Source organism: Triticum aestivum, chromosome 3B (assembly GCF_018294505.1).
Source record: "Triticum aestivum cultivar Chinese Spring chromosome 3B, IWGSC CS RefSeq v2.1, whole genome shotgun sequence".
In the NCBI taxonomy this organism is placed as follows: domain Eukaryota; kingdom Viridiplantae; phylum Streptophyta; class Magnoliopsida; order Poales; family Poaceae; genus Triticum; species Triticum aestivum.
This window is the reverse complement of record NC_057801.1, coordinates 38,701,608-38,709,535: the sequence shown is the minus strand read 5'-3', so window position 1 is coordinate 38,709,535 and position 7,928 is coordinate 38,701,608. Positions and strand designations below refer to the sequence as shown.

Sequence of the window (7,928 nt, the reverse complement as noted above, 5' to 3'; positions counted from 1 at the left end):
CGGCCGGGCCTGTGCAAGCATGGTAAGCTCCTGTCGTCATGTCCGGTCAGCTCCGCAGCTGCGGTGGTGGTAGTCCCCTCCCGTCGGCTGAGTTGCGGACGCCACCGAGCCCGTTGGCTCCTCGTCCCTCCTCCAAGTCTCGTGTCGGTAGCTCAGAGAGACGGTGATGATGGTTCGGTGACTGTGGTGGCACATGTTGGTGGGCGGCAGTTCTGGTGGAGCACTTCAGATCGTCCGGGGTGGTGGTGGTTGTTTGGGTTGGGAGAAATCCCTGGTGGCTAGTCCGTCATTGATGCGGTGACGCCTGCGGGCGCCGCCGTACCTTCCTGAAGGGCGTCGGATATACCCCTTCTCCACTGCCCTTTGCGTACCGGGGGAAACCCTTGGACTTGTCCAGGTAGCAGCGGCGTCATCGTCGCATTCCTTCCTGAAGGTGTTGTTCGGTACGTGACGCCTCGTAGTGCTAGAAGTGCGGTGGTACTTCTCCGGAGGGTGCAGCGGTGGCCGACCATCTTTGTTTCGTCGATATGTCGTTGTGGGCATTTGTTTCACTTTCTTTTTCTCTCATTTTCTTTTGGGCTTGTTTGTGCTGTGACCCCAGCAAGCTTGTCGTATCGGTTGGCTGCTTTATAATCTAAAGCAGGGGGAAACCCTTTATCGTAAAGAATCCCTCGTCTCACCAGCGGGGGGACAGTAAAATGGGAGTAGTGTTGTGGTCATTGGCGAAGTTGTTTATGCGTGAAGGAAAAGTAATGCACCATTTCCTCGAGTGGATACCACGTGCCCAACAAACAGGGCCGGCCCTGGAGGTATGCCCAGGGGGCGGCGGCCCAGGGCCCAGGCCGGAGGGGGGCCCATGATGTAGTACACACGTATAGTATAGCCCAGCAAAAAATAGACAAGGAAAAAAATTATGAGGGGAAGAAAACAAGATGGGCTCGGCCCATCAGATCGCCTGGTAATGCGTAGCGAAGCGTCGGCACGCAAGTCATGGCCGCGCGACGCACGCGTACGTGTGAAACAAATCAATCGGAATATCTGGCTTTTCCTGTTCGTCGCTCGTTGGTTCGTCTTCGTCGTCTCATCAGCCCGTCGCTCGATCGTTCCTCGCTCGTTGCCTCAGCCGCTCGTTGCCGCCGCGGCACACAGCAGTCCGGCAACTCGAACGTCCAGCAATACGGCAATACATATGTATGTGAATGCAGGTATGTATCCAATATCAATGTTCCGATGTTCCTGATCCATTCATCCATGCCTCAATTTCAGTAGTTTCTTTAGCACGTATATTAAACTATTCATCCATGATCCATCCCATGAAGTATCAAAAAATTTATGTATAATTTTCTAATTCAGTCTTTCATAGTATGTATTAAACCATCCTAATTTTTTGTCATTTTGTGTACATGTCTAGGTTCTGATCATCCGATCCATAAATTTCTAATTCGTTATCTACTCTTTGCTTCGTAACATTAGGACATTAGCATGCCATGTTGCCTAAGAAGCATTTGTCGGGTCCTGAAAAAAGGAGAAGAAAGAGAGAAATATATCTAAAAATTCAACCGCTGAAGGGTTCTTAGACAAAGTATTTTACATGTTCAAGTATCGTCGATGTCAATGAAGAACATAGGGAAGGAACTAATCCTGAGCATGAAAGTTCAGATGTTAAGGTCAATGAAATGGTGCAAGTACAGAGGAGCAAATAAATTTGTTTCCTATTTGAGGTAATCTCATGTTAGTTTTATTTTGCATTGTACAACTATTATTGTAGTCAAATTTCAAACTAAAGATGCGTGGTTGAAAGTTTACTTTTAATATTATGCAAATGAAGTTATATATATATATATATATATATATATATATATATATATATATATATATTGTTTATTTATCACGCAAATACATAGATACATACATATATATGGTCTTAGGACTTAGGGGCCCATATCGTCGAGTTCGCCTAGGGCCTCCCGAAACACAGGGCCGGCCCTGCCAACAGAGGACCAAGTAAGTATGCAGCCTTCGATGGTTAATCTGCTTGCTGTAAATTGGCCTATAATTAGTCGCAAATTTACATGGTTATACACTTTATATCCAGATTCTAAAATTTTAGGCCCGCAATTGGAGTCTGAGTCGCATTTATTAAATTGGCATATACTCTTGATGGTCTTGATAGTTGTGTGCTTTTTTTTAGGAATAGCTGCCTGCCTTTGGCATAAGATCCAATCATTTTATCTGTTCTAACTTGTAAGGTTGAACACAAAACTCATGCGCTAGTACTTCCTGGAATACACTGATCTTAGGAGGCTTCAGTTAACACCTGGGGACAGGCAAGTACTACAACCTTGGTATGCTCAAGTACAAATATGACACGCATTTAGGTGCCTGTCGGAGAAAAAATTTGATTGGCATGTGCAAACTAATTTTTGTTTGTTGCAGAAATATAATGTGTGCATGTGACATTGTTGTGATTGTTATCAACAATGGGTTTTATGATAACCGGCTATGCAAGTTTTTTGTCGTCACTCCTAATGTAAGATGAACTCAAAGGTATTATATCGTGCATCTTCTGTACGACACGCCCTTCCCAACTACCAACCTGAAAAAAACATAATGTGTTAGTCCATATAAGTATATAACCCCCATCTAATGATGCAGTGATTACTTCCTTACATGGACAAAGCATTTCCGTAATGGAACTTCAGTTCAACAAGACATTTATCTGAGTTTAATTTATAATCAGAGAAGCATGCTTTGCTGATAGAGCCACCCTTTACTCTAGGTCATTTGGACGCAACACATGGAATAAACACCTATTGCACATAAACTAAAACTTTTGATTTCACCACTATTAGATCCCCATAACATGGCCCTTCTCTATAATCTTGAAGCGCTTCTTATTAGATTTTTTCAAACAAAATTAGAAGATTGAGTAATTTATATTGGAATTTCCAGTCAATTATGAATTAGCAATTCCTTAATGATTATGATACAATGTCGAACTTAGTTAAGCCTGTTCAATTTCTGAATATACTCTAGTAAGGTTACCTTCTCAAAGAGGTTCAAATTGTTGTGTGTTTCCTGAATTCACAAGCCTTATCTCCTCAGATGTCATAGAGCTTGAACTCCATACATTCATATTATGAGCTGCATTTTCACTGGAATTGGGGTAAGGAAGTAGGTCAAGTTACTAAAATTATTTGAAAAAAAAAGAATTTCACGGAAAAAAGGAACACAAATAGATGTAGAAGTATCTTACAATAGTCTGCTGAAGTTCTGCTTCGGTGGCATGGCCATATCATCTATGCTTCTCTCGAACATTTCCAGAACTTTGGTTATAGTAGGGCGATACACAGGTAATACTTGTATCACCACAAGCCAATCAACGTCATTTTTCTTGCTATTTCCTCATTGTCACTTGTAACTTCACATGCCTCTAATCCATCGTCTTGAGCAAAGTGATCATAAATCCAATCTGGGAAATACTTTTCGCTTGATTTTTCAGCCACCGATTTCACATTTTTCCTGCCTCCAACCATCTCTAGCAACATCATCCATAACTATAAACATCTGACTTTGTTGAAACAAGTCCAAAGTTTCGTTAGTGAACTTCTGGAACAATGAATCCAATTGTTCCTCTAGCACCAACCATCGAAAGCTTGCTCTCCTTGGTACGACACAGCTGAGCAAGACCGAAATCGGCAATCTTTGGGCCAAAATCTTTGTCTAGAAGGATATTTTGAGGTTTAATGTCAAAATGGACAATCCGTGTATTACAACTGTGGTGCAAATATTCTAGTCCATGGGCTATCCCAATCGCTATCGCATAGAGCCTCTCCCATCCTAAAATCTCTTTTGGGTTCTCTGAGTAAATGTACCTTTCCAGGGAACCATTGCACATGTACTCATATATAAGAGCTCGTTTTGATCCCTCCAAGCAAAAGCCAAACCGCCTAACAACATTCACATAGGAGGTCCTGCCAATGCTCATAACCTCATTCACAAACTCCTCTCCGTTTCCTTTGCAGTCTTGCAAGAATTTCACAGCAACCAGACGACCATCATGTAGCTTTCCTTCGAAAACTACACCATAACCACCTTGACCAAGCCGCTTATGACGAGAAGACGTCATCTTCATTACCTCTGAGTAGGTGTATCTTTTTGGAGCAAGTGATCCATACAATACAATCATTGCCTCGTAATGCCTTTCAGTGCTACTGCTCTTCTTTTTCCAGAGGATTAGCCAGTTTCTTTTGCCCGTCATATACCATATCAACACATAAATACATGGGAAGAGCAGTGCTGCAGCTGCTGATGTCAAAGCTGTGATTGAAGGAGAAGTTATTTTCTTTGTACCAAGAGTTATAATATAGACATTTAGCTACCTAAGAACTTCAATAGTTTTAAATTGAAGTTAATTGTGCAACGTTTTTGGGGTTAGTGTTTCACATGACCACATGCATTCCATTTTCACCACAAAACCACATGTATTGTTCTAATCTTTTCCAGGCCACCCAAACTATATATCATATCATTGAGTTTTGACAGGAAGATACATTACCGGACCTAGAAGAGGACCTTCTCATTGCACGATCAGGGTTGCAAAGGGTTCTAGGAGCAGGTTGAAGGGGTACATGCCGGCAAAAGTAGTAATAACAATATAAAGATCGTAGTTTATTGCACGCAGTTGACTTGTATTATGCACAAATTGGGAGTACTTGTTGCAACTTTATTATAGAGTCAAACTAAAAAATGTATCTTAGAAATCACTGTTGAGGAACTACTAGCATTTAAATGATAACACGTGAAAAGATGGTGTAAATGTTAGCATACCTAGCATACATATTAGTAGTATCTTTGTGCCAGCCCTCTTGCTACCTGGAATATCACATAATATTTAGTTTAGAAACCATTAACACCCAGTAGTATTATATCATTTTTTCTTAAAAATAATTTAACAGGAACATAATAGGTTTATTTATTTTGCCATCGAAATACATCAAAAAATGTACATTGCAATACTGTAAAGAGCATGGACTGCATATCTGACTTTGTTTAAATAATAGTTCGATAGGGTAATGCAAGTTATATTCCTATATAATGGTGGAAAAACTACCCTCTGCTTGTGTTTACTGGGCTGTATATGCAATTCATTATCAAGAACACTCCTATTAAATACTGATAATACGGCCATGGCTGAGCGCAGTTGTAGAAGAAGAATCTTTCCAGGTTCATGGGGCTAATGGCGAACTGCACGATGCTGTCCGACAACTCAACATTGGTTTACGGGAATGTAAATTTGGAGCCTTACCGGCACATGTCGACCTGGGGCAGAGGCACACGAACTCCGCAGTCGCTTCACTGTACCGGCACTGGCCACCGCTAGCGACGCAGGCGGGGCAGTCCCCGGTACCGGTGCGGCGGTGCCTATCCAATCCAGGGCGAACCCGGCCTTCAGCACCGGCTGTAGTTGGCTGCCATTGAGACTGCGGACCGAGTACCGGCAGGTACGTCTACGTGCAGTTTTCGGTGGAGATTGCCGGTGGTCTGTCCCTGCTAAAGCTCCCGGCGAGGTAGGCGTAGATGGGTTTATGGCAGCTGGCGGTGGCGTTCACGTACTGGCGCCCGCTATGCAGTTGTAGAGGAAGCACAAGGCCATATTGTTGGGGCTGACTGAGAATGGGGCGAGAGCTATGCCTGTGTGAAAAAAGCCCACTAATAGCGGCCGATGGGCATTGGCTCTACCGCTCTAGGCTAGCTGGCTAGCTTTCTCGTAACTGTGCATCCATAATTAGCGTATACATGGGATTAGTCGCCGCCGCCGTTCCAGTTTTCGGCGCCCTCGCCTCGTTCGCCTCTCGCCCTTCTCGCCCATCGCCCTGCTCTGCTCGGCTGCTCCTGTCCAGGACCCAGGCCTGCTTCTCCTAATCTCCTGGCTTGGTGGCTCCTGCTCTTGATTCTCGATCAGGGACCAGCCGATCTGATTCACATATTCAGGTAAATGGCTGCTGCACTTGTCAATTCTTCCTGCAGTCCCGTTTCAATCGATGAACTAGCAAGTCAATTCTCATCCTGTTATCATGTATCCGTGTCGAATTGGTGCTCCAGATTTTTTTTGCTTTGGTAATTTGGTTGTGTAATTTGTGATTCTATGGTCTTTGATTCTATGAAGAGTTCCCTGTTCCCATCTTCCACATGTCCACAATTATCATGATAGTGTTGTACTGTGTGTGCCGGCTAGTTCTTATTTTTGTGATGCAAATTATCCATTATCTTGTATTAGTTCCTATCTGCGATTATGTCGAACTTATACAGTATGTTAATTCTCCATGACTCCAATCCAATCTGCAGGCAGCAGCTATGAAGAGAAAAGCAGGGCCAAACACCATTGAGATTAATGCTTTTACTTATGTAAAACTTATAGCAATCGTACGTGAGTCTAGCATTGCTCTCGTTTGACTAGTAATTTTCCACTTGATCTCGGTGCTGCCTCAGACTTTTCAGGGTTGAGAGAGCAAAACAAATCTCTATCTTGGGTGGTACTAATTATTAAATTTTTGAGATGCATATGTGATTCTAAATTAGTTATTGCCATGCCTGTAATTTAATTTGACAGGCTCCAGTTCTTTTATTTGGGATAAATAAAAAAAGGAGTTTATCCGCACAAACATTTATTCAAAAATAGGTGCAGCTATATGGCCATCACAACTTTCCCAATTTCATACCAGTCATTTCGGCTGCTATATATGTAGTAACTAGTGAGTGTAGTCCACTGCTAATTGAAACACATTTTTCAACGGATCGTTAACACTAATCGTTTCAGTTGAATCCTATCTATCACTACAATTCTTTGTACTAGGCTGCTAAGTGAAAGAAGGAAAGAAGTGTCTGTTAGGTTGATCTCTATCCCGTTCGAACCAACGGGTCGAACGGGCCCCTGACTCGCGCCCTGATCGGGGGCGCCCAACCAAACCATGGTTGGTGGGCCCCTGTCGCCAGCGCAATATAAAGAGGTGGGGTGCAGGGGCACGTATCACGAGGTTGACCGTGCACCACAACACCATCGACACACCAATCCGATTTAGAGTTTGCGCTAGGCCGACGGGAAGCTCCGCCGCCACCACCTCGCCCACACTCCGCCATCACCATGGCCGGTGCTGGATCGAGTTCATCCGCACCAGGAGAAGGTAGGTTACCGGATCTACTAGCCTACTCCGATCATAAGGTTCTATCAATGGTATCAGATAGCCAGATCGGGCTAGAAGATTTTCGGTAAAAGAATACATCAAAGAAACAGAAAGAAATCCCCTTTCCCATGAACCCTAGACAGGGCAAAGAAACCTCAAAGAAAATTTGCGCCGCTGCACATGGCCGCGCCGTTCCTCTCGATCCCGAATCGCATCGGCAAGCCGAGGATTCGGGAAGAAGAACCACCCCACGGGGCAAAGGGCACCACGACAAAACCGCTCACCGTTCGCTTCGTCGCCCTCGGGCACACAAGGGAGCAGAGGAGAGCTCTGCCCTTTCCTCTCTCTGTCACAGGGAGTGGATAATGGAGACAGTACAAACAGAAAAAGTAAGGGAAAAAGGGTGCTCGCGCGGCGCGGTGGCGCGCTGTCGCCGCCGGCGGCCGGCGGAGCCCCAACCCCGTGGCACAGCTTGGCCGCGTCTCTCTCTCGCTCGCTCTCTCTGTTACAGAGAAGGAGGTGGTAAAGGCAGGAAAAGGGGAGAGAGCGGCTCGCACGGCGCGGTGGCCCGACGCGGTCGCCGGCAGCCGGCGGCCGGCGTGGTTTTTCCGCGCGGCGGCGAGGCTCGAAACCCTCGATGAGGGAGAGAACGAGCGAGCGGCGCGCGAGGGAGGAAATGAGGCTAGGGTTCGGGCGTTGTGGCTGGCCAGGCGTTTTTGTTCAGCCGAAAATGGCGCAGGACCG

At 45.0% G+C, this 7,928-nt stretch overlaps 1 pseudogene; it reads right to left on the bottom strand.

Annotated features, from left to right (window-relative positions):
* Positions 1-3,049: 3,049 nt before the first annotated feature.
* LOC123067238 (LEAF RUST 10 DISEASE-RESISTANCE LOCUS RECEPTOR-LIKE PROTEIN KINASE-like 2.4) lies at positions 3,050-5,191 on the bottom strand (annotated as a pseudogene).
* Between the last annotated feature and the right edge of the window lie 2,737 nt (positions 5,192-7,928).